The sequence below is a fragment of the Somniosus microcephalus genome, unplaced genomic scaffold (genome assembly GCF_052327205.1).
Source record: "Somniosus microcephalus isolate GS21.2 unplaced genomic scaffold, FLI_Smic_1.0 unresolved_chr1, whole genome shotgun sequence".
NCBI classification, from domain to species: Eukaryota; Metazoa; Chordata; class Chondrichthyes; order Squaliformes; family Somniosidae; genus Somniosus; species Somniosus microcephalus.
In genome coordinates, this window is record NW_028225179.1 from 9,024,758 (window position 1) to 9,052,121 (window position 27,364).

General features: G+C 49.9%; 1 pseudogene; it reads right to left on the reverse strand.

Moving 5' to 3' along the window:
• The window catches only part of LOC147093395 (uncharacterized), a 74,046-nt pseudogene that overhangs the window by 38,474 nt on the left and 8,208 nt on the right, over positions 1–27,364 (reverse strand).

Here is a 27,364-nt window from a genome sequence, read left to right on the forward strand (position 1 = left end):
ACCTCTTATATTCTATGCCTTGGCTAATGAAGGCAAGTATCCCATATGCCGTTTTAACCACCTTATCTACCTGTCCTGCTGCCTTCAGGGATCTATGTACATGCACACCAAGGTCCCTCTGATCCTCTGTCCTTCCTAGGGTCCTACCATTTTTTGTGTATTCCCTTGCCTTGTTAGTCCTCCCAAAATGCATCACCTCACACTTTTCAGGGTTAAATTCCATTTGCCACTGTTCTGCCCATCTGACCAATCTGTCTATATCGTCCTGTAGCCTGAGGCTTCCCTCCTCGCTATTTACCACTCCACCAATTTTCGTGTCATCTGCGAACTTACTGATCATACCTTCTACATTCATATCTAAATCATTAATGTACACTACAAACAGCAAGGGACCCAGCACCAATCCCTGCGGTACACCACTGGACACAGGCTTCCAGTCACAAAAACAACCTTCGACCATCACCCTCTGCCTCCTGCCACTAAGCCAATTTTGGATCCAATGTGCCAAGTTGCCCTGGATCCCATGGGCTCTTACCTTCTTGACCAGTCTCCCATGCGGGACTTTGTCAAAAGCCTTACTGAAGTCCATGTGGACCACATCAACTGCACTACCCTCATCCAGACACCTAGTCACCCCCTCGAAAAATTCAATCAAATTGGTTAGATATGATCACCCCTGATAAAGCCATGCTAACTATCCTTGATTAATCCTGGGCTCTCCAAGTGGAGACTAATTCTGTCCTTCAGAATTTTTTCCAATGATTTCCCTACCAGTGATGTTAGGCTCACTGGCCTGTAATTCCCTGGTTTATCCCTACTATCCTTGTTGAATAATGGTACTGCATTAGCTGTTCTCCAGTCCTCCGGCACCTCCCCTGTGACCAGAGAGGTTCTGAAAATTTGTGTGAGACACCCTGCAATCTCCTCCCTTGCCTCACACAGCAGCCTGGGATACATCTCATCTGGACCTGGGGATTTATCCACTTTTAAGCCCGCTAAAACCACTAGTACCTCCTCCCTCTCAATACTAATTTGTTCAAGTATATCACTCCCTCCAGTCTGAAAAACAACCGTAACTGGTAGGATAGATAAGGGAGAACCAGTGGATGTGGTGTATTTGGACTTTCAGAACGCCTTCGATAAGGTCCCACATAAGAGATTAGCGTGTAAAGTTAAGGCACATGGGATTGGGGGCAAGGTACTGACTTGGATAGAGAACTGGTTGACCGACAGGAAGCAAAGAGTTGGAATAAACAGGTGTTTTTCCGAGTGGCAGGCAGTGACTAGTGGGGTACCGCAGGGGTCGGTCCTAGGACCCCAGCTATTCACAATATATATAAATGATCTAGACGAGGGAACTAGATGTAATATCTCCAAGTTTGCAGATGAGATCATGGCTGATCATTCAAATTCAGTACCCTGTCCCTGCTTTCTCCCCATATCCCTTTAGCCTTAAGAAATATATCCAACTCCTTCTTGAATATATTTAATGAATTGGCCTCTACTGCCTTCTGTGGAAGAGAACGCCACAGGCTCACCACTCTCTGGGTGAAGAAATTCCTCCTCATCTCTGTCCTAAATGGCTTACCCCTTATCCTTAGACTGTGACCCCTGGTTCTGGACTCCCCTGCCATCGGGAACATCCTTCCTGCATCTAGTCTGTCTAGTCCTGTTAGAATTTTGTACGTTTCAATAAGATCCCCTCTCATTCTTCTAAACTCCAGTGAGTACAAGCCCAATCGACCCAATCTCTCCTCGTACATCATTCCTGCCATCCCAGGTATCAGCCTGGTGAATCTTCGCTGAACTCCTTCCATGGCAAGAACGTCCTTCCTCAGGTAAGGTGACCAAAACTGCACACAATACTCAAGGTGTGGTCTCAGCAAGGCCCTGTACAACTGCAGCAAGACATCCTTGTTCCTGTACTCAAACCCTCTCGCTATGAAGGCCAGCATACCATTTGCTTTCTTAACCAGCTGCTGCACCTGCATGCTCACCTTCAGTGACTGGTGCACAAGGACACCCAGGTCTCGTTGCACTTCCCCTTCTCCCAATCTATTGCCATTCAGATAATAATCTGCCTTCCTGTTTTTGCCACCAAAGTGGATACCCTCGCATTTATCCACATTATACTGCATCTGCCATGTTTCTGCCCAATCACCCAACCTGTCCAAATCATATTGGAGTTTTTCAGCATCCTTCTCACAGCACACACGCCCACCCAGCTTTGTGTCATCTGCAAACTTGGAGATATTACATCTAGTTCCCTCGTCTAGAGCATTAATATATATTGTGAATAGCTGGGGCCCTGGGACCAATCCCTGCAATACCCCACTAGTCACTGCCTGCCACTCGGAAAAAGACAATCCCTCTACACCTCCATCCCCCACCAGGATGGCCAGAGGGCGCTCTGCTTCTTCCTTGAACAGAGGCCCGACCAGTCCCCATCCACCACTACCCTCCTCCGCCAGTTTAACTTGTTCTCACATTGAACAACTTCTCCTTTGACTCCACTCATTTCCTCCAAATTAAAGGTGTTGCCATGGGTACCCGTATGGGTCCTAGCTATGCCTGCCTTTTCGTGGGATATGTGGAACACTCTTTGTTCCAGTCTTACTCGGGTCCCCTCCCTCACATCTTTTTCCGGTACATCGATGACTGTATCGGTGCCGTTTCCTGCTCTCGCCCCGAACTAGACAATTTCATTCACTTTGCCTCCAATTTCCACCCTTCCCTCACCTTCACATGGCCCATCTCCGACTCTTCCCTTCCCTTCCTCGACTTCTCCGTCTCCATCTCTGGGGATAGGTTATCGACCAATATTCACTACAAGCCACAGCTAACCGGACTACACTTCCCCCCACCCTGCCTCCTGTAAGGACTCTATTCCATTTTCCCAGTTTCTCCATCTCCGCCGCATCTGCTCCGATGATGCCACCTTCCATAACAATGCTTCCGACATGTCTTCCTTTTTCCTCAACTGAGGATTCCCCTTTACCGTGGTTGACATGGCCCTCGACCGGGTCCATTGTATCTCCCGCACTCCTGCCTTCCACCATGCCCCTCCCTCCCGGAACCACGATAGGGTTCCCCTTGTCCTCACCTTTCACCCGACCAGCCTCCACATTCAACGGATCATCCTCCACCATTTCCGCCACCTCCAACGTGATCCCACCACCAAATGCATCTTCCCCTCCCCTCCCCTTTCAGCATTCCGTAGGGACCGCTCCCTCTGAGACACCCTAGTCCACTCCTCTATCACCCCCAGCACCCCTTCCCCTTTGCCCAGCACCTACCTGTGCAAGCGTAGGAGATGCAACACCTGCCCTTATACCTCCCCCACTTCACACTGTCCAGGGCCCCAAACACCCCTTCCAGGTCAGACAGCGATTTACTTGTACTTCTTGCAATCTAGTATACTGTATTCGCTGCTCACGATGTGGTCTCCTCTACATAGGGAGACCAAACACAGATTGGGTGACCACTTTGCAGAACATATCTGTTCAGTCCGTAAGGGTGACCCCGAGCTTCTGGTCGCCTGTCATTTTAATTCTCCGCTCCATTCCCACTCGGACCTCACCGTCCTCGGCCTCTTGTATTGTTCCACGGAAGCTCAACGTAAACTCGAGGAACAGCACCTCATCTTCCGATTAGGCACTTTACAGCCTTCCGGACACAATATCGAGTTCAACAATTTCAGATCATAACCTCGGCCCCTGTTACATTTTTTATCCACACTTTTGGTTTGTTCCTTTTCCTTTTTTCTCTCTCCCACATGGCAGCTGTCTCTCACTCTGCCAGCGCATTTCACACTTCATCCAGAGCCATTGTTTGTTTCTTTTCCTGTCCTATTACTATCTCGTCTCACCTGGAATATCTCTTAATGTCTCTTCTTTCATCCCCTCCCCCATTTACCAGCCCCCAAACTGCCTTTTAAACTCTTTCATTTCCTGCCTTTTTTTCTCAGTTCCGTCGAAGGGTTTCGACCCGAAACGTTGAATCTGTTTCTCCCTCCACGGATGTTGCCGGGCCTGCTGAGTATTTCCAGCATTTTCTGCTGTTATTTCGGATTTGCAGCATCCGCAATATTTTGCTATCGTAGCAGTATTCTAAGCAATACCTGCCCTGGGAGTGTTTGATGGGACAGTGTAGAGGGAGCTTTACTCTGTATCTAACCCATGCTGTACCTGCCCTGGGAGTGTTTGATGGGACTGTGTAGAGGGAGCTTTACTCTGTATCTAACGTGTGCTGTACCTGCCCTGGGAGTGTTTGATGGGACAGTGTAGAGGGAGCTTTACTCTGTATCGCACACGTGCTGTACCTGCCCTGGGAGTGTTTGATGGGACAGTGTAGAGGGAGCTTTACTCTGTATCTAACCCATGCTGTACCTGCCCTGGGAGTGTTTGATGGGACAGTGTAGAGGGAGCTTTACTCTGTATCTAACCCGTGCTGTACCTGCCCTGGGAGTGTTTGATGGGACAGTGTAGAGGGAGATTTACTCTGTATCTAACGTGTGCTGTACCTGCCCTGGGAGTGTTTGATGGGACAGTGTAGAGGGAGCTTTACTCTGTATCTAACACGTGCTGTACCTGCCCTGGGAGTGTTTGATGGGACAGTGTAGAGGGAGCTTTACTCTGTATCTAACTCGTGCTGTACCTGCCCTGGGAGTGTTTGATGGGACAGTGTAGAGGGAGCTTTACTCTGTATCTAACCCGTGCTGTACCTGGCAGGGAGTGTTTGATGGGACAGTGCAGAGGGAGCTTTACTCTGTATCTAACCCGTGCTGTACCTGGCAGGGAGTGTTTGATGGGACAGTGTAGAGGGAGCTTTACTCTGTATCTAACCCGTGCTGTACCTGGCAGGGAGTGTTTGATGGGACAGTGTAGAGGGAGCTTTACTCTGTATCTAACCCGTGCTGTACCTGGCAGGGAGTGTTTGATGGGACAGTGTAGAGGGAGCTTTACTCTGTATCTAACCTGTGCTGTACCTGCCCTGGGAGTGTTTGATGGGACAGTGTAGAGGGAGCTTTACTCTGTATCTAACCCTGTGCTGTACCTGCCCTGGGAGTGTTTGATGGGACAGTGTGGAGGGAGCTTTACTCTGTATCTAACCCATGCTGTACCTGCCCTGGGAGTGTTTGATGGGACAGTGTAGAGGGAGCTTTACTCTGTATCTAACCCGTGCTGTACCTGCCCTGGGAGTGTTTGATCGGACAGTGTAGAGGGAGCTTTACTCTGTATCTAACACGTGCTGTACCTGCCCTGGGAGTGTTTGATGGGGCAGTGTAGAGGGAGCTTTACTCTGTATCTAACCCGTGCTGTACCTGCCCTGGGAGTGTTTGATGGGACAGTGCAGAGGGAGCTTTACTCTGTATCTAACCCGTGCTGTACCTGCCCTGGGAGTGTTTGATGGGACAGTGCAGAGGGAGCTTTACTCTGTATCTAACCCGTGCTGTACCTGCCCTGGGAGTGTTTGATGGGACAGTGTAGAGGGAGCTTTACTCTGTATCTAACCCGTGCTGTACCTGCCCTGGGAGTGTTTGATGGGACAGTGTAGAGGGAGCTTTGCTCTGTATCTAACCCATGCTGTACCTGCCCTGGGAGTGTTTGATGGGGACAGTGTAGAGGGAGCTTTATTCTCTATCTAACCCGTGCTGTACCTGCCCTGGGAGCGTTTGATGGGGCATTGTAGAGGGAGCTTTACTCTGTATCTAACCCGTGCTGTACCTGCCCTGGGAGTGTTTGATGGGACACTGTAGAGGGAGCTTCACTCTGTATCTAACCCATGCTGGACCTGCCCTGGGAGTGTTTTAATCGGCGGAGATCGCCCCTCTTAGGCAGCAGGACAATGACCGCCCTGCGCCAAGAGAGGGGTATCTCCCCGGTCGCCAGACTTTCCCCCAGGATGCACACTTAGTCGCCCCCCAGGATCTCCCAGAGTGCCCTGTGGAACTCCACGGTCAGCACGTCCAGTCCCGGGGACTTTCCCTTCGAGAGCTGGCTGAGGGCGCCGATCAGTTCCGCCAAGCTTAGCGGAGCGTTCAATTTTTCGGCGCCCTCTGGGCCGACCTTCAGCAGATACTCCCACAAAACTCTGTGCGCATCCTCACTGGACAGATCCAGAGAGAACAGAGCCCCGTAATAGGCCCGTGTCTCCACGCTGATCCCCTCCGGATCCGAGACCAGAGATCCATCGTCGGCCAGCAGCCCCAAGAGCTGCTTACGGACCCCTCATCTTTTTTCCAGTGAGTAGAAGAAGGGAGAGCCGCGGTCCAGGTCCCGGAGGATCTGGATCTGCGACCTCACGTACGCGCCTCGGGACCCGACGAGCTGCAGGTCATTCAGTGTGCCCTTCTTCTCTTCGTACACCTTCCGCAGGGCCGGGTCATCAACGATTTGACCGAGACAGGATCCAGGTCGAGCACCTCACTCTCCAGCCGCCCGACCTGGGCCTCCCGCCTCTTGGTCGACCCCCTCATGTTCTCCTGACAGAAGAGACAGACGTGAGCCTTGCCCACATCCCACCATAGCCTCAAGGAGGGGAAGCCCCGACGAAACAAATCCCGGAACCGCTCGTCCTCCAGCAGCAGGTTGTTAAAATGCCAGTACATGTACACCCTGGCGTGTGCAATGGAGCGAGCTCCGCCCACACCAGGTGATGGTCCGTGCATGGCCCCAGCCACATGGAAGCCGCCGGGACACAGGAGACATACGCCCGGGAAATGTAAAGGCGGTCAATGCTGGACCTTCCTCTTCCAGACCTCACGTAAGTGAAGGCACTGGAGTCGGGATGGAGATTTCACCAGACGTCCACCAAGTCGAAGGACCTGACCAGGTCCCTCAACTTCTCCACCAATGCCAGACTGCACGGGGGACCCGAACGGTCCCTCGCCTCGAGGGTGCAATTAAAAGCTCCCCCGAGGATGACGCACTCGACGATGTCGATGGAGCCCAGAAGAGCAGACACTTCTTCAAAGAAGCACACTTGCTGCACACTGGCCGCAGTGACTTGAAGCAAGCAGCCCGGCACGTGCTCCTTGACCCACAAGATAACCGGCTGAAAATGCAGGGCCAGCAAGATAGCCACCCCGCTGGAATAGTTGGAGAAGTGACTCATGCTGACTCCTCCTTGCCACTCCAGGAGCCACGTGGCCTCGTCCTCCGGAACGGTGTGTGTTTGTTGCAGGAAGCACACCGCATACCTCCCGTCCCGGAGGACCAAGAAGTTATTAAATCTACGGCGCGCATCTCTGCTGCCGTTGATGCTGAGGCTGGCTATGGTTATCTTCATGACAAGAGCATAGTGCAACCTCTACTTAACCTAACGGGAGGAAGGAGAGCGGCCGCTCTTCGACCGCCACTCCCTCAGCAGCCCAGCAAGGAATGTGTTGATCCGACGCTGCTCCCGTGGCCCCGTGCCCTCGTCCGCGCCCATGGATTTGACAGCGGCATGTACGGAGCCGACGAGCAGCACCAGATCCGACCATCTGTCTAGGGCCTTGGAGGCAGGGCAGTTCTTTCGTACGTGCCCCACCTCCTTACAGGCGTGGCACTGCACACCGTCCGATGTCCAAAAGATGCGGTGGGCAGCCCCCTCGTGGCACATGATAAAAGCGCCCTCGGTATCCTCTTCCCGGGCCAGCTGAACAAAAAGCTGGTGCTGGAAGGAGAAGACATGCCGGAGGCTGGCCTCCCTGCATCCGTGCGGGATGGGTGTGATCCCCGACCTCACCTCCCCCAGTTGACTTAGGTGGGGGGAGGAGGAGCTCAGCCAAAACAAAAGGCGGGACGTTTGACAAGAGGATCCTTTGTGCGGTGGCCTCGAGAGGATCCACTGGCAGGAAGGTCCCACCCACAGTGAGCCCCTTGGTGACAGCCAGGGACACCGCCCACTCCGATGCCAGGAAGAACACCACCTTGCCATACATTTTCGAGGCGGTGACGATGGCTGAAGAGCCGACAACCCCAGCCATGGCTTTTGCGCACGCCTCGATAGTCATGTTGGGGTGAGTGTAGCTCTTCACCCCGTGTTTTTTAGTGATGAGGCAGAATGGTGACGGGGCAGCAGAAGCAGCGGGAGCAGCTGTGGCTGTGGCTGCCACACTTGTGTATGACCTTGCTGGCCCCGTCACCAGCGATGATGTGGTCGCCATCGTGGGGTGCTTATTATAAAGGGCTACACCCACCCCAAGTCACATGCCTGGTGATGTTAATGGCCTCAGTGGTTGTTTTCCCTGAGCAGAGGGTGCTTTAAAAGTGAAGGCACACCTCTCCCCTTGTTGATTAAATTGGGAGAGGGGCCCTCTCCCCTCTGCTCAATGGGCAATTAATGGATATGAGGTGCCTCTTTAGAGAGAGGCAAAGAGAGAGAGAAAGGGGGGGTGGGAAGGAGGGAGGCCTCAGGGGCTGGGTCTCCACTCAAGATGGTGGCTGGGTGCTCGCAGGGGTGCACTCTCTGAAAAATAAGTCTCTATTGATGGTCTTCTTGTGGGGGGAGAAGATGTCTTCACCTGGGAACATAAAGCTGGAGATGCCCAGGCTCAGTCCACCACCAGGTCTTAACGATGTGATAATTAAATGATGACTTCGCCTGGGCAGCTCCAGCTGTCCCAGGTCAAGCAATAGGGAGGGGTGTTTGCTAGTGGTGTGTGTGGCCTAGTTTTTACAAGAGCCACACACACTCACACACACCCCTAGATGTTCTCTTCTCCTTCTTTCCTCCCCCCCACTTAAATACAAAGTCTTTATGAGGGTGCACCATGAAACACCCACCTGTAGGAGTTTTCCAACGGCTCTCCCTCCTTCTGAACAGATGTAGGATGTTCGTTTTTCTCACCTCTCTCCCTCTCCTGTAATGGAGACCAGTTGGGGAAACAGTGATGGAATGGCTTCCCTTTGTTGTTAGCTCTGGTCTGGTCTCCTGGTCTCTCCTCTCCTCTGGCACCCCAATAGTAGCTGCAGCAGCAACAGATGTGGTCTCTCCTCCTGGACACAGAGAGAGAGACCTCACCTGTCCTCTCCTCTCCTCTCCTCTCTTCTCTTCTGGCACAGCAGCAGCACAAGATTCCTGGCTGGCTATCAGGGATCCCGGGGTTCATTTTTTCTCTTTTATTTAAATCTGGTTGTACTTGTTACAACTCATTAATTACATGATAAATCCATTACATTCATTAACCACAATAAGGCCTTAAAAAAAAACAGCTTTAAGATTAACAGTACAAATACAATAATACATTTTTCCAGACAAAACCAATGTCAACAATACAGATACCCGTAGTAAAAAACAATACATACCAGTCCTACTGGCAATCTAGTAACTCTTCATTTTTGCTTGGTATAACCTGTTGTCCTTTTTAAAATTTTAACATTCAAGTACAACATACAACTCATCAGTTACATAGTAAATCCATTACATTCATTGACCAATTATGGTCAACAATATAAATACAACAATAAATTTTACAGGTAAATCAATAATATTTACAGTACAAACTGCAACTATTTAATAAACCAAGAATCCGTACACACCAGTCCAACTGGCATCGTTCAATCATTCATTCCTCCATTCGTCCGTTCGTTCCCTCAAGCATAAGTTCCATTGTGCATGACTGTGTACATGTGTGCCGTTTCTGTCTGTGTGCATGCGTGCGTTCGTTCTTCTGTCCGGCAGGCCTCACGCTCACCAAGCGGGCCTTCATCCTGGGGAGCGAGGGCCCTTCATTCGGTCGAACGTAAGTTCCATTGTGTATGTGTGCGTATCATTTGTCTACCTGTGTGTATGCGTGCGTTCGTTCATCCGTCCGGCAGGCCTCACACTCACCGAGTGACCCCCGTCCTGGGGAGCGGGCCCTTCATTCAGTCGAATGTAAGTTCCATTGTGTATGTGTGCGTATCATTTGTCTACCTGTGTGCATGCGTGCGTTCGTTCATCCATCCGGCGGGCCTCACACTCACTGAGTGACCCCCATCCTGGGGAGTGGGCCCTTCATTCGGTCGAACGTAAGTTCCATTGTGTATGCGTGCGTGTGTGCACATATTTGTATCCGCATGCATGCATTCACTAGAGCGTTCGTTCGTTCGATTAAGGAAGGCTTTAACACAAAATAACACCACAATATACAAAGTCCTACAACCATATCAAAAAATCACTTAAGACTTCAAGTAAACTACTTTTAACCAGAACCCGAAACTTCTTCTAAAAATAAGTAATACAAGTTCAACGCCAGTCCTATTGGCACTCTAATAACTCCTCATCTTCACGTGATGTTATCCAACCATATAATGTCATAATCCTTATCCACAGTCTTCAACTTTTCCACAGAAAAGAAGCCGACCACTTTCTCAAATCCCGTAAAAGAGGAAAACGACTACTCAAATTTCCTTCTTCTTGCTGTAATCACTCACAGGACCCAGCCATCAAGACATTGGTTATTCCTTGCTGATATACCTTGTTTTGTCTTTTATTTTCCTTTTTTCCTTTTTCACTTTTATCCCGTTCTCTTTTCCCATCTTATGGCTGTTCAAGCACCAGACTATAGATAGGAACAGTCTGTCTTTCCTCCACCGAAATGGCAGTGCACAAACCCGATCCCATCGCCGAAACAAAGCCTCACAGCTGCCACCAGACGAAGCACAGGCGGGGCCGCTGGAACTCATTCGGGCCGGAGACCGTTCTTCAACTTTAGAAACCGTGCAGCATGCTCACCCACAGCATCTCCTGACTCCGCTTCTGTCGACCAGCCGCTCCGCCCTGGGCCCCCCACCAGGGGTCCTCCGCCCTGGGCCCCCCGCCTGGGGTCCTTCGCCCTGGGCCTCCCACCTAGGACACTCTCCTCTGGGTCCTCTGTGCTGGGCCCCCCGCCTGGGCTCCTCCGTGCTGGGCCTCCTGCCTAGGACACTCTCCTCTGGGTCTTCCACCCTGGGCCTTCTGCACTGGGCCCTCCGCACTGACATTCCCCATGAGCAGCCGGGGTGTGGAGCAGCCCATTCACGCAGCACCGAGCAGAGCTGAGCTGCTGAGAATCTCGCAGCCTCCCCCAGGGTTCATTAACCCACTCCCTGAGCTCTCTCATCTGATGTGTCAGCAGCAGCTGCCAAGGTCCGCGCATGCTCAGCTCACACTGCTCGGGTGATTGACGGGTCCTCCAACCAATCGGGGAGCCCGAGGGGCGGGACTAGTGCCGGCTGACTGTCTGCTCCGCAGGGCAGCGAGTTTCTCCAGTCCCTCGTTCAGGGCCCGGGGAGGCTGTGGGCCTTTATTCCCCACATTGGACACAAGGCTCTTTGTCTCACAACACACTGGCTCAGGTTTTAATAGAAACTTTTTAAATTCATCAATAAAAGCAAATAAATCTCGTGGAACAAAATATTTAATATTTGGGAGTAAAAATACTGTTATTTTTCCTCTGTGGAATTTGTTAGTTTCAGACAATAACAACAACTTGTTTTTATAGAACGTATTTAATGTAGTAAAATGTCCCAACGTGCTTCACGGGAGCGTTATAAAACAAAATTTGACACCAGGTACAAACCAAGCATATTCCCATAAGGAAGAAAGATGGGGCGTCCAAAGCTCAAGCTCCCTGGATGACAAAGGATGTAGACATTAGAATAAAACAGAAAAAGGAGGTTTACGACAAATGTCAGGTACAGAATACAATCAAAAACCAGGAGAATACAGGGAGTGGGGGGAAATTGAAAAAGGATATATGAAAGACTTGCATTTATATAGCGCCTTTCACGACCACCAGACATCTCAAAGCTCTTTACAGCCAATGAAGTACTTTTGAAGTGGAGTCATTGTTGTAATGTGGGAAACACGGCAGCCAATTTGTGCTCAGCAAGCTCCCACAAACAGCATTGTGATAATAACCAGGTAATCTGTTTTTGTTATGTTGGTTGAGGGATAAATATTGGCCAGGACACCGGGGATAACTCCCCTACTCTTCTTCAAAAGAGTGCCATGGGATCTTTTACATCCACCTGAGGGAGCAGACGGGGCCTCAGTTTAAAGTCTCATCAGAAACAGTGCAGCACTCCCTCAGCACTGCACTGGAGTGTCAGCCTAGCTTTATGTGCTCAAGTCCCTGGAGTGGGACGAGAACAACCTTCTGACTCAGAGAGCAAGTGTGCTACCCACTGAGCCACAGCTGACACAAGGGAGAGAATACAAGGAAAGATTAGTGGGTAATGTAAAAGGGAACCCAAAAATCTTTTATAAACATTTGAAAAGTAAAAGGATAGTTAAAGGAATGGTGGGGCCGATTAGGGACCAAATAGGAGCTCATCATACGGAGGCAGAGGGCGTGGCTGAGGTACTGAATGAGTACTTAGCACCTGTCTCCACAAAAGAAGATGAAGTTAATGTCGGAGTAGAGGAGGGGGGAGTAGAGAAATTGGATAAAAATGGATAGAAAGGAGGTGCTAAATAGGTTGTCATCACTCAAAGTTAACAAGTCACCCAGTCGAGGTGGATGCATCCTAGATTGCAGAGGGAAGCTAGGGTGGAGAAAGCAGAAGCTCCAACCACAATCTTTCAATCTCCCTCAGATATATGGGAGTGGTGCCAGATGACTGGAGGATTGCAAATGTTACACCCTGTTTAAAAAAAGGGAAGAGGGATAAACCTGGCAACTACAGGCCAATCAGTCTAATGTCAGTGGTGTAGGTGGGCATCCTTTACCTGGTTTATGGTAATTGACCTGGTCAGGCAGCCTTTACCACTGCACTGTGACCAATTCCAATCAGCGGTTTTGAATCGCTAAATGCCCCCCCTCCAGTTCTGACTTGAGGAACTTATAATTAATGATATATTAAAAATGGACAAATGGTCTGGATGCAAGATAGTGAAATTTTATTAAAACTAAAGAAACTACACCACACGATCAAAGTAATCACGGTAAAATTGCTTAACAGGGGATGGCAGACGGCATAAATGAGGGATAAATGGCTACAATGTTACCCTTACAATCTTAGCAACATTTCCCTTAAATTACCACCCCTTTACTTCTCACTACATTGTCTTGCTAATGGGTCAAAACCTTGCTCAACTGCAGTCCAAAGAGTAAAAGAGACAAAAAAAGGGGCAGAGGACTTCCTGGGCTTAATCTTTATACCCTGGGAGTCCCTGCTGTTTTCGCGTCGAAAAGGTCCGTGCGCAATTTCGCGCCGAAAAGTCCGAATACACAAGAGAAGGGCTTTTAACTTCCTCCATTCATACATGGAGACATCACGTAGTAGGGTCAATTTCAGTGAATGGATGTGTGTGAACAACCCATTGTGCTTGCCGTCCGATGATTGGCTGATTCAAACGGGCTACTCCCCAGTGTAAACAAGCAGCTTGTAGGTTACCGGACCCGCCCAATACCACAGGGTAACTGACAGCTCGGGCTCCATTCAAACTTACTACAGGGCAGCGCTGAGCTTTTCATATGCTAACAGCCTGTCTGTCCTTTTCTGCTGCCTTTTAAAATTCTGTTTCCATGAGGTCTGTTCAGCCATTTTTATGCCCTGGGCAATTTAAACAGTCTAAAACTCAAGAGTACATCTTTTAATAAAATGTACAATCTTAAAGTGTGCGATTTTCACAAAGTTCTTTGATTCCAGTGTCCAAGTGCTGCCTAGCTTACGAGCTTTTTAACACAGCCTTTTGCGGTTCTGGGTATGTTTTAAAACATTGTCCAACCCAGAGACAATTTCAATCACACAAGTCTTCGTCCATGATGTGGATTAATATTTCCCGATCTTCGGGGGCTGAGGGGATTTTGCGACCCCTACATTCCCCCCTTGGATACTTCCAACTTGCTTGTAGTATCCTCTTGAAGATGTGAGCAAAATTTTCTGACCCCCCACAAGCAATCATCCCCTGTATTTACCTATAGCTACCTATCACTGATTCCCCGACCCGTCTATTCCCCTCAAATCTGAGAAAAACCATGGTACGGTAGGCATCTACAGATACATCAATTACAAAATGTTACAATAAGGGGTCTCATACCCTGCGCCACTTGTTACATTATAACATATTACAAAATGTTGCAATCTTAGTTATACAATGTAATCAAAATGATCCCAAGCACGGAGAGGGTCCTACGCTCTGCACCGCTTGGAACTGTAAAACAAAATACAAAAATCTTCATTAAACATTTGAAACAAAATGCTGAAATAAACCCCGACCATCACGTGCCAATGATGGGTCGTGAAATTCGAGTGGGTATTGCTCCTCCCACCCGGGCAGTAAATGTTCCTTCCACCCCCCCCTTTAATGGTCTTAAACGTTTAAAACATACAGAATGGATTTTACAGAACAGTCTGATCCGCCAGCCCTGAACCGTTTCCTTGTCCCTTTGTGGAGGCGGGGTACCCCTCATGTTTCACAGACCGAGACCAGGGAGTATGGGATTGTGACTCCCAGTCCCTCCCCCTCCCGTCTTCCCTCGACTGGCTGCAGAAAATGACGGGTGCCTGTGTGGCGGCTCTCCCTGGCCCCACACTCAAACTTGGATCCCAGATCCGGCCACCCACTCATCCTTCCCAGCCACACTTACACTCTAACTTTACCCGTGGGCCCTGGGTGAGTTCCTCCCTTCCCCGAATGCACCAACGTGACTCTTGGGTCTCCCCTCCGCTTTACAATCTATCCCGGGCCATCACCACCCACTGCCGGGGAATGCGTCCCTATCTGACAAGGCGCCCGCGCTTCCCCACCATGACTCAGTAATAGCGAGGTTTCCCGCAAGTGAAATTCGGTCAGGATAGTGCTGGGTTGGGGCCGTGCCCCACCCAGCTGGGGCCATCTCTTCCACGTAAGATGAATAGGCAGGTTCCTGCGGGGTCTCCTCCTGGATTCGTCCAGTGGTGAGGTGATCCGCAACATTCTGTATAACCATATCTTCATTCGATACCCAGCTCGGGCTGGGCGAACAGGGCTGCTCCTTTGTCCACTCTCCTGCAAAAGAACTTAAAAGGACATGCAGCCAGGTCTCTCACTGACCTGCTGTCTTAGGTGGAGACATGGTTGGGTCCCTCGACCTCGGACCAAAATACAAGCATTTGGCACACTTATAAACTTAAACCTTGAACTTAAACTCAAAACTACTAGTTACATTCTAAACTTAAAATTTAAACACCTTAAAAGCAAGCTATAAACATTGGTAACTTAACACAAAGCTATAATACAAATGCCGCCCATCTCCAGACGGCCAGGTTAATCTCTGGTGTCACTGTCGCAGATTACTGCTGCCTGCAGCAAAGCTGGACTGCCTCCTGCTTCTGGTCCCTGGCAGCTTATGGCTGCTAGTTGGGGACCTCTGTGATCTGTTTCCTCCTGGGCTCGGGAGATTGCTCTTTGTGGCGGGTACTCTGGTGACCATCTTATCTTGGGCTTGTGGACCTGCTGAGACCTTCTGAGGGGCGTCTCTGTGGGGGAAACTTTGGCTGACGGACCCTGAGCCTGGGTCACAGCCCTAGCTGGCTGGGAACCTTCTCCCCCTGATGCAAACAGCCCGCACTGTTTAATATACCTGGCAGCCTGCCAGTAATCTGGGTTTGTCTCCTTTTCCCTACCCACTCCTGTACTGGGGGCAGGTATCCCCTCACCACCCGCTGCTGGTGGCTGAAAATCTTCCTCTCCAGGTCCAAAACCTGGTACCAGCTCCTTCCATATGTCCCCTGCAAGAGGAATTGCTATCCCTTCCTCCCAGAGTCCCACTCCATAGGGGGAACCACTCTAGAAGCGGGCTGGGAAGCTTGTCCCTTTAAACAGGCGACTGCGCCTGTGTGAGAAAACTGAAGAGGAGCCGCTGTGGTCACGGGCTGGGGAACTGCACCTGCGCGAACAGGCCGTTCAAAAGACTGGGGAATTCCTGTCTCCAGACCGGCGACTACGCGTGAGCAGGCAGTCTCTTCAAAAGGCGGCTCCTCCCTGGAGCCCCCCCAAGCGATTTTCTGTGAATGAACTCACAGCAGCCTGCAGATTTCTACTCTCAGGCTGCGGTTTCTCTGTTTCTGAACTAAATAACTGGTTCAAATTTAAACTTTGGCCAAAACTTAGGTCCCACTGGGGCGGGGGAGTGTCCCAATTGGTGGGCCAGACAACTTTTCCCTTGGAACAAGCCACAGCGCCTGTCTTTACAGCCTGTGAACTTGAACTTGTATGGTCAGATTTATACAATTTACATTGGTTGGCGTGGAACCACTTTGTGCACCGGGGTAGTTTTACTGCATAGACCATGGGGCTGGCCCTATCAACTATACTATAGGGTCCCATGTAGAGTGGCTCTAAACATCCCACCTGGGCATAGTTTCTTACCATCACTAGGTATCCTATCTCCCACTGGTGGCTCTTGCTAGGCTCGAGCAGCAGCCGGTTATTCCGATGCTGCTTCCCCATGCTGTCTGCTGCCTGCCCATAAATTACCCCCACCTGCTCCTGACCGGTGAATCCCGATAGTATGTATGGAACCCCGTTAGACAGAGGTGAGGTGGTGGGATTATCCGTATGGATCACGGTGCATGATGCCCCCGTATCCAATAGATAAGTCCCTGTAACCTTCTCTACCTCCATCTGTACGAGCGGTCTCTTCCATTCATCGTACCGGAGATTACACAGACGGACAGGCTGCACGGGCTCCAGTCATTGTGGGGAGGCAGAGGTGGACGAGGGGGCTGCAGCACCACTGATTGCTGCTACCTTTCCCTGATTGGCCCTGAGGAAAGATTTTATCGACTCCATGATGGACTCGACTGTATCGGGAGGAATTTCTGTCTCTGCCTTCTGAGTTGGGCCTCGGGGGTCCTGGCTTTATCATCTCTCCCAGGCTTTTCACAATCCCTGCGCCAGTGGCCATCCTCCCCGCACCTGTAACAAGTGACCTTGTTCTGGGAGGGACGGCTCCCCTCCTGGTGCCACTCTTTCTTGTTTTGAGCCCCAGGTTTAACCTCGTGGACCTTACCCTTTTGCTGGGGGGTCCCACTATTCCTACCGTTCCTATATGCTACCTGATGCACCATCAATTACTCAAAAGACTGAGGTTGAGCGAGTAACAATCAGGCTTTTATTAACTAAAGAATGAAGGTCTTGTCTTGAGTGGTCGACCCGTCCAGAATACTAAGGGACTGGGAGGTAGTCACTTATATACCTGGAATAGTGGGAGGAGTCAGCCGAGGCATGTCCAGACCTGTACCTAGTGGAATACACATACAGACACAGACAGGTATGACAGTGGTTTACCACATTCACCCCTTGTTTAAAAATGAGTCCGGTGGGGTGACGTGTATTTAAAAGTTCGTGTATTGGAGTCTCTCCGGAGGTCTTGTCTGCTGCTGTGATCGACGTGGCGACGGCAGGGGTGGTGGAGCTTCCGGCGTCACGTCCCGTGTAGGCTGGGGCCCTGGAGTGTAGTCCTCGTGGGTGACGGGCTCAGGCGTGCCGGCTGCTGGGGTTGGATATCGGGTCGTGGGGGGTGGTGGTAATGGGTAGTGGGTTACAGCGGTCCCCGAGGGTGCGAGGTCTCGTATGGAGACTGTGTCCTCCCGCCCGTCCGGGTACGCAATGTAAGCGTACTGGGGGTTGGCGTGGAGGAGGTCGACCCTCTCGACCAGGGGGTCCGTTTTATTGGCCCTCACGTGTCTTCTCAGTAGTACCGGCCCTGGGGACATCAGCCATGGCGGTAGCGATGTCCCCGATGTGGACTTCCTTGGGAAGACAAACATTTTCTCGTGAGGGGTGGCATTGGTGGCAGTGCAGAGAAGTGACCGAATCGAGTGGAGCGCATCGGGGAGCACCTCCTGCCAGCGGGAGGTCGGAAGGCCCCTGGACTTTAAGGCTAGTAGGGCGGCCTTCCAAACAGTTGCATTCTCTCTTTCTACCTGTCCGTTCCCCCGGGGGTTGTAACTGGTGGTCCTGCTTGTGGCTATACCCCTAGCGAGCAGGTACTGGCGGAGTTCATCGCTCATAAACGATGAGCCCCGGTCGCTATGGATATAGCTGGGGAAACCGAACAGGGTGAAGAGGCTGTTCAGAGATTTAATGACCGTGGCACTGGTCATGTCCGGGCAGGGGATAGCGAACGGGAACCGGGAGTACTCGTCAATGATGTTGAGGAAGTACACATTGCGGTCGGAGGAGGGGAGAGGGGGCCACCGTACGCCATCGTAACGCTTTTGAGGTGGCACTGGAAATCCAACCCCAGTAGAATGGCAGCGCAGAGGTCGGGCAGGACCAGGAGTTTAAAATTATTGAACACAGTCCCGTCTACTACTAGTGTCACCACGCAGTAGCCGCCAATGTCCGCTGACTGGGACTCGGAGACCATAGAAATCCGCTGGTGCGCAGGCAGGACTGGGAGAGAGCAATGCCGCACCGTGTCGGGGTGGATGAAGCTCTCTGTGCTCCCGGAGTCAAAAAGGCAGTTTATTGCATGGCCGTTTACCTTAACGTCCATTTTGGACCGAGCTAGCTGGTGCGGTCTCGTTTGGTCCAGCGTCACAGAGGCCAGCGTAGGGGTCGGTGTGTTGCTGCGAGTATCAGATGGGGGGGAGTTGGCAGTCTGCTGCGTCCCGGCTGGTGTCCAAGATTGCGGTGTCCATGATTCCCATGTGGCTGGAGTCGTCCAAGATGGCTGCTGCTGCGGTGGTTCGCACATGGCTGGGGTGGCCCAAGATGGCGGCTCGCACGGCCCACACGCGGCGCTGCTGGCGTTCGGGGTGGCTTTGGCCTTGCAGACGCTGGCGTAGTGTCCCTTTTTCCCGCAGCCCGAGCAGGTCGCATTCTTCGCCGGGCAGCGCGCTCTGGGGCGTTTGGCCTGGCCACAGAAGTAGCATTTCTGGCCTTGGGATACTGCTGTCTGGCTTTGGGACACTGCTGCGGTAGTTGGGCCGTTGTTGGGCTGTGGCTGGGGTGGCACGGTGCTATGGGGCTGTCCTACCGTGTCCCAGGTTGTCGTTCCCTGCGGCGTCCACGGTGCAGAGGAGTAGGCATCCATGCCCCGGAAGGCTGCGTCCAGCGTTAGTGCGATGTCAGAGGCTTTGTCGAGGGTGAGGTCACTCTGCTCCAGCAGTCGCTGTCGGGTGTAGTTGGACCTGTGGCCCGCTACGAAGGCATCCCGGATCAGTTCCTCCGTGTACTTAGTGGGCGTTACCGCCTTACACCCACAGGCCCGGCCAAGCACGGACAGTGCTTGGAGGTATTCCTCAGTCGATTCCCCAGGTTGTTGCTTGCGACTCCCCAGAAGGTGCCTGGCGTATACTTCGTTCACAGGGCGTGTGTACTGGGTCTTGAGGAGCTGGAGGGCGGCTGTGTACGAGGTCGCGTCCCGGATGACTGAGTACACTCGGTGGTTCACCTTGGAGAACAGGACAGTCAGTTTGTCCGCATCCGTTTCGACCGCAGTGGAGGCAGTCAGGAATGTCTCGAAGCACGTGAGCCAGTGAGCAAACTTGGTGGAAGCGTCCGCTTCCCAACTGTCCAGGTCCAGGCATGCTGGTGTGAGGATCTTCTCCATTATAAAAAATTTAGTTAATAAAATTGATGCGCCATCAATTACTCAAAAGACTGAGGTTAAGCGAGTAACAATCAGGCTTTTATTAACTAAAGAATGAAGGTCTTGTCTCGAGTGGTCGACCCGTCCAGAATACTAAGGGACTGGGAGGTAGTCACTTATATACCTGGAATAGTGGGAGGAGTCAGCCGAGGCATGTCCAGACCTGTACCTAGTGGAATACACATACAGACACAGACAGGTATGACAGTGGTTTACCACACTACCGTGAGCTGCCGGATTACAGTCTCTTCGGTTGCTAGGGGGTCTAGGTGGTCAAACCGAGTATCAGCCTTTGCTTTTATCTGGGGCAGGCAATTGGACACCAGGCAACGAAGCCATTGGGTCCGCTGCCGCTGGTTCAGGTGTGCCCTATCTTGCCCCCTGTACACGCGCTGTTGTAGACTGGCCACAGCCTGTCTACAAATGCCTGTGGGGTCTCCCCTTCCTTCTGCAGAGTTTTCCCTATGCGATCGAACGGACTGCCGTCGTTCGCACCCATGGCTTCCAGTGTTTCCTCCTTTAGGTCCTCAAAACCCTTCTGCCCTCTCTTAGCCTCATCTGAAAGGGTCTGATAGAGGTTACTATCTACAGAGAAAAGCAACATTTTGGCTTTCTCTTCGTCATCACAGCCGTTAACACAGGCTGCCTGTTCTATCTCTTGGAAGTGCACTGAGGGGTCTCCCTTTTCAGAGAGCAGGGGAATATGTTTCACCAGGCCTCTGAGCTGTTGGGTATCATGGTGTACCAGATAGGTATGCTGAACAGCCCCTGGTTCATTATCGTTCACGGGCGGACCGTACCTCCATTGTCGGAGGGGGTACACTGGTCCTGGTCCCCGCCTGCCTAGTGGGACTTGCTGGCATTCTCCTACCACCCCATTGTCCACCCCTTCTTGCTGCCAGAGCTCCTCAAAACTCAGAGCTGTGGGCTGCGGTCTTGGGATCTCTAATTCCCTAGCCAGCTCTGTTCTGGGTGCTGCCTGTGGGGCGGTTTGATTTGGGCTGCTGGTACTGTCCGATGGACTTCCCTTCAGACTTATGAGACATACCATCCCTTTAGTCCTTAATAACTCCATACCCAAACGCTCTATCTGTCTGTTACATGGGGTATGATCTGCTCCACTAAATCTTTGGTCGCAGGCCAGCTTATAAGCTGCCTTTACCTCCCTAACCTTTTCCTCCTGCTCTGTTACTTCTGAGGTGAGGCGGGCATTCTCTTCCCGCAGTTTCGTCTCGTTACTCTTTGCTTCTGTAATTTGGCACTTTAGGAACTCTATCTTGTGCCTCGTGTGGCTTTTGCCCTCGCTAGCTTCTTGGGTGAGATGTGCGTTTTCCTCTTGTAGCCTCATCTCACTGTCCCTAGCCTCTGTGACTTCCTGCACAAGGCGCTCTATCTCTGCCTGGCATTTTGTGACCTCTAGTGTGAGGCGTGCATTTTCTTCCCACACCCTCATCCCACTATCTCTGGCCTCCTTCACCTCTCTTATGAGGCGTTCTACCTCCGCCTGGCATTTTTCAAACTCTGACTCCCGATTCTTGGCCTCTGCAACCTCCTCCCACACCCTCATCTCACCCTTCTTAACCCAGCCACCTGTACTATAATAGGTCAGCTTACATGCTGCCGCTAACTTCTGCAGGGCTACCCACAGACTGAAAGCAAGAAAAGCAAGAGCTGGTGCTTTCTCCAGATCCAGACCACTTATCCTATCAAAAACTGCCTCCAGTCCTGCCGCGGTTGCCAATTTGTAGGTTGGCATCCTTTACCTGGTTTACGGTAATTTACCTGGTCAAGCAGCCTTTGCCACTGTGACCAATTTCAATCAGCGGTTTCGAATCGCTAAAACCCCCCCCTCCAGTTCTGACTGGAGGACTTATAATTAATGATATATTAAAAACGGACAAATGGTCTGGATGCAAGAAAGTCAAATTTTATTAAAACTAAAGAAACTACACCACACGATCAAAGTAATCACGGTAAAATTGCTTAACAGGGGAAGGCAGATGGCAAAAACAAGGGATAAATGGCTACAATGTTAACCTTACAATCTTCGCAACATTTCCCTTAAATTACCACCCCTTTACTTCTCACTAGATTGTCTTGCTAGTGGGTCAGAAGCCTTGCTCACCTGCAGTCCATAGAGTAAAAGAGACAAAAAAGGGGGCAGAGGACTTCCTGGGCTTAATCTTTATACCCTGGGAGTCCCTGCTGTTTTCGCGCCGAAAAGTCCGAATACACAAGAGAAGGGCTTTTAACTTCCTCCATTCATACATGGAGACATCATGTAGTAGAGTCAATTTCAGTGAATGGATGTGTGTAAACAATCCATTGTGCTTGCTGTCTGATGATTGGCTGATTCAAATGGGCTACTCCCCAGTGTAAACAAGCAGCTTGTAGGTTACCGGACCTGCCCAATACCACAGGGTGACTGACAGCTCGGGCTCCATTCAAACTTACTACAGGGCAGCGCTGAGCTTTCCATATGCTAACAGCCTGTCTGTCCTTTTCTGCTGCCTTTTAAAATTCTGTTTCCATGAGGTCTGTTCAGCCATTTTTATGCCCTGGGCAATTTAAACAGTCCAAAACTCAAGAGTACATCTTTTAATAAAATGTATGTACAATCTTAAAGTGTGCGATTTTCACAAAGTTCTTTGATTCCAGTGTCCAAGTGCTGCCTAGCTTACGAGCTTTTTAACGCAGCCTTTTGCGGTTCTGGGTATGTTTTAAAACATTGTCCAACCCAGAGACAATTTAAATCACACAAGTCTTCGTCCACGATGTGGATTCATATTTCCCGATCTTCGGGGGCTATGGGGATTTTGCGACCCCTACAGTGGTGGGTGAACGACTAGAGACCATTGTCAAGGACAAAATTAATTCTCACTTGGAGAAGCATGGATTAATAAGGGGCAGCCAGTATGGATTTGTTAAAAGTAAATCGTGTCTGATTAACCTGATTGAGTTCTCTGATGAAGTAACAGAGGGTTGATGAACGTAGTGCAGCAGATGGTGTATATATGGACTTTCAAAAGGCATTTGATAAAATACCACATAAGAGGCTTACTCTGAAAATAAAAGCACAGGGAATTAAAGGGCTGATGGTAATTTGGGTATATAATTGGCTAAGGGAGAGGAGGCAGTGAGCAGTGCTGAGGGATGTTTTTCTGACTGGAGGGAAGTATGCAGTGGGCTCCCCCAGGGGTCGGAATTAGGACCATTGATTTTCTTGTTATATATAAATGACCTGGACTTGGGTATAGGTGAACAATTTCAAAGTTTACGGATGATACAAAACTTGGCAACGTAGTAAATAGTGAGCATAGTAGTAGCAGACTTCAGGAGGACAGAGACAGACTGTGAAATGAGCAGACACAAGGCAGATGAAATTAAATGAGGATAAGTGTGAAGTGATGCACTTTGGGAGAAACAACAGGGAGAGGCCGTATAATCTAAATGGGGCTATTTTGAGGGGGTGCAAGAGCAGAGGGACCTGCGGGTCCATATTCACAAGTCTTTGAAAGTGCCACGGCAAGTTGGTGAGGCGGTTCAGAAAGCGTATGGGATACTTGGCTTTTTAAATAGTGCCATTGAGTACAAATGTAAGAAGTCACACAACACCAGGTTATAGTCCAACAGTTTTATTTCAAATCACAAGCTTTCGGAGCGCTGCTCCTTCGTCAGGTGAAGTGGAGAGATGCATAAAGACACAGCTTATATAGAAACATAGAAACATAGAGATAGGAACAGGAGTAGGCCATTCGGCCCTTCGAGCCTGCTCCGCCATTCAATGAGATCATGGCTGATCTTCGTCTGAGATCATAGCTGATCTTACCAGTTCAGTACCCCGTCCCCGCCTTTTCTCCGTAACCCTTAATCCCCTTAGCCTTCAGAAATATATCCAATTCTCTCTTGAAAATATTTATTGAATTAGCCTTCACAGCCCTCTGTGGCAGGGAATTCCACAGGCTCACCACTCTTTGAGTGAAGAAATTCTTCCTCATCTCTGTTTTAAATGATTTGCCCGCTATTTTTAGACTGTGGCCCCTGGTTCTGTGCTCCCCGGCCATTGGAAACATTCTCTCTGAATTCAGCCTGTCCAGGCCTGCCATAATTTTATATGTTTCGATGAGATCCCCTCTCAATCTTCTAAACTCCAGTGAGTACAAGCCCAAACTATTTAATCTCTCTTCGTAGGTCATTCCCGCCATTCCAGGTATCAGCCTGGTGAATCGCCGTTGCACTCTTTCCATGGCAAGAACATCCTTCCGCAGATGGGGCGACCAAAACTGTACACAATACTCCAGATGCGGTCTCACCAGCACCTTGTACAGCTGTAGTAAGGTATCCCTATTCCTATACTCGAACCCCCTTGATATGAAGGCCAACATACCATTTGCCTTCTTAATCGCCTGTTGCACCTGCATGCTCTCCTTCAGTGACTGGTGCACAAGAACACCCAGGTCCCTCTGCACTTCCCCATCTCCCAATCTATTGCCATTTAGATAATAATCTACCCTCCTGTTTTTACCCCCAAAGTGGATAACCTCGCATTTATCCACATTATAGTGCATCTGCCACGTATCCGCCCATTCCCCCAACCTGTCCAAATCGCACTGTAGCCTCCTGACATCCTCATCAGAGCCCACCCCTCCTCCTAGTTTAGTGTCGTCAGCGAATTTGGAAATATTGCATCCAATTCCCTGATCCAGATCATTTATATATGTTGTGAACAGCTGGGGTCCCAGGACAGATCCTTGCGGCACCCCGCTGGTCACTGCCTGCCACTCCGAAAACGAGCCGTTTATTCCAACTCTCTGTTTTCTATCCGCCAGCCAGTTCTCTATCCACGTTAATACTTTGCCCCCAATCCCATGAGCCTTAATTTTGCATGATAATCTTTTGTGTGGAACCTTATCGAAGGCTTTCTGGAAGTCAAGGTACACCACATCCACTGGCTCTCCCCCATCTATTTTACCAGTTACTTCCTCAAAAAATTCCAGCAGATTAGTCAAACACGATTTACCCTTTGTAAATCCATGTTGACTCTGTCCGATCCTTTCCCCCTTTGTCAAGTGCTCCGCTATTTTATCCTTAATAATGGACTCTAGCATTTTGCCCACAACCGATGTAAGGCTTACTGGTCTATAATTCCCTGCTTTCTCTCTACCCCCCTTTTTAAATATTGGGGTAACATTAGCTGCCCTCCAATCCACGGGTACTGTTCCCGAGTCAATGGAGTTCCGGAAGATGATCCTTAGAGCATCTGCTATCTCCAGGGCCACCTCCTTAAGTACCCTAGGATGTAGTTTATCAGGCCCCGGGGATTTGTCGGCCTTCAGTCCCCTCAACTTACCCAACACCATATCCCTAGAGATACTAATTTCTGTCAGCTCCTCCCTCTCATTAGTCCCTATGTTTGCCGATATTCCTGGGAGGTTATTTGTGTCCTCCTTTGTGAATACAGAACCAAAGTATGAGTTTAATTGGTCTGCCATTTCCTTATTCTCCATTATATATTCTCCCGAATCGGACTGCAAGGGACCGACTTGGGATTTTACCAGTCTTTTCCTCCTGATATACCGATAAAAGCTTTTGCAGTCTGTCTTTATGTTTGCTGCAAGTTTACTTTCGTATTCTATTTTCCCCTTCCTGATTAATCCCTTTGTCCTCTTTTGCTGTATCCTGTACTGCCCCCAATCTTCCGGTCTGGTGCTTTTTTTTGCCAGTTGATATGCCCTTTTTTTGATTTTATGCTGTCCCTAATTTCCCTCGTTATCCACGGTTGAGTCACCTTTTTAGGTTTATTTTTATGCCAAACCGGTATAAACATGTTCTGGAATTCTTCCATTCTATCTTTGAATGCTTGCCATTGTCTCTCCACTGTCAATCCCCCCAGAAACACCACCCAATCAATCTTACCCAATTCCCGTCTCATACCCTCGTAATTCCCTTTATTTAAGTTCTGGACCTTAGTCTCTGATTCAATTTCCTCACTCTCCATCTCGACTGAGAGCTCGATCATATTATGATCGCTCTGACCCAAGGGGCCTCGTACAAGAAGATTGCTGATAAGTCCCTTCTCATTGCACAATACCCAGTCTAAAATGGCCTGATCTCGAGTCGGCTCCTCGACATATTGGTCCAGATAACCGTCCCGAAAACATTCCAGGAATTCCTCCTCCTCAGAATTTTTACTAATTTGGGTAGTCCAATCAATATGTAAATTAAAGTCACCCATGATGACAGCTGTGCTCTTATCGCACGCTTCTCTAATTTCCCTGTTTATGCCTTCCCTCACCTCCATATTACTATTTGGAGGCCTATATATCACACCCACTAACGTTTTCCTCCCCTTGCTATTTCTCATTTCTACCCATACAGATTCCGTTTCATCCGAGTTAATATCCTTCCTTTCCATTGCATTAATCCCCTCCTTTACCAGCAATGCTACCCCACCTCCCCTACCTTTTTGCCGATCCTTCCTAAATATTGTATATCCCTGGATGTTAAGTTCCCAGCCTTGCCCACCCTGCAGCCACGTTTCTGTAATCCCAATCAAATCATACTTGTTTACCTCTATTTCCACAACTAATTCATCCACCTTGTTCTTAAGATACAAAGCCTTCAGGCTTGCTTTTTTCACACTCTCATTATGAATTAGTTTGGCCCTTTGTGTTTCTCTCCTTTGCTTATTGCTTCTCACCTTTCTACCATCTATTTCTGACTTCATATGACTTCCCTCTTTTCCACTACCTAGGTTCCCATCCCCCTGCCAAATTAGTTTAAATCCTCCCGAACCGCCCTAGAAAATATTACCCCGAGGACATCGGCTCCCTCACAGTTCAGGTGTAGACCGTCCCCTTGGTACAGGTCACTCCTCCCCAAGAACTGGTTCCAATGCCTCAAGAATTTAAATCCCTCTCCCTTGCACCACTGCTCAAGCCACGTATTTAGCTTATCTATCTTACTCTCTCTAAACTTATTAGCTCGTGGCACTGGTAGCAATCCAGAGATTACTACCTTTGAGGTCCTACTTTTCAATTTAGCTCCTAACTCCCTAAATTCAGCTTGTAGGACCTCCTCCCTCTTTTTACCTACATCGTTGGTACCTACATGTACCACGACAACTGGCTGATCCCCCTCCCCCTTCAGAATGCAGTATCTGCATGGTCTCGCCGATGTACCATCCTCATACGTTGCAGGAAAGGATGCCCCGGAGCATGGTATATCGGCGAGACCATGCAGACACTGCGACAACGGATGAATGGACACCGCGCAGCAATCGCCAGGCAGGAGCGTTCCCTCCCAGTCGGGGAACACTTTAGCAGTCAAGGACATTAAGCCTCCGATCTTCAGGTAAGCATTCTCCAAGGCGGCATTCGAGACACACGACAACGCAAAATCGTCGAGCAGAAACTGATAGCCAAGTTCCGCACTCATGAGGTCGGCCTCAACTGCGATCTTGGGTTCATGTCACGCTACATGTAACCCCACCTGACGTAGTGTCACCCAGAGTCGAGTCGTCGTTGGCTTGTTCTCTCTACACAGATGCAGCCGTCCGGACCTGCTGTGATTTCCAGCAAAAAAAAATGTTTCTTTGTCTGTTTTTTGTTTTTCATACAGACCTCAGCATCTGCAACATTTGACCCCTTGTGACCCCACCTCATTGTTCTTTGATGTAATGTTTTCCTGACTAACCTGTTGGGACACCATTCTCACCTTTGATCGCTGTGATTATCTCTCTGCTGAGGTGTGATAAATGGCAGTTAGAAAGATTACCTGTAATCATCTGGCATTATTCTCTGACTATATAAGCTGTGTCTTTAT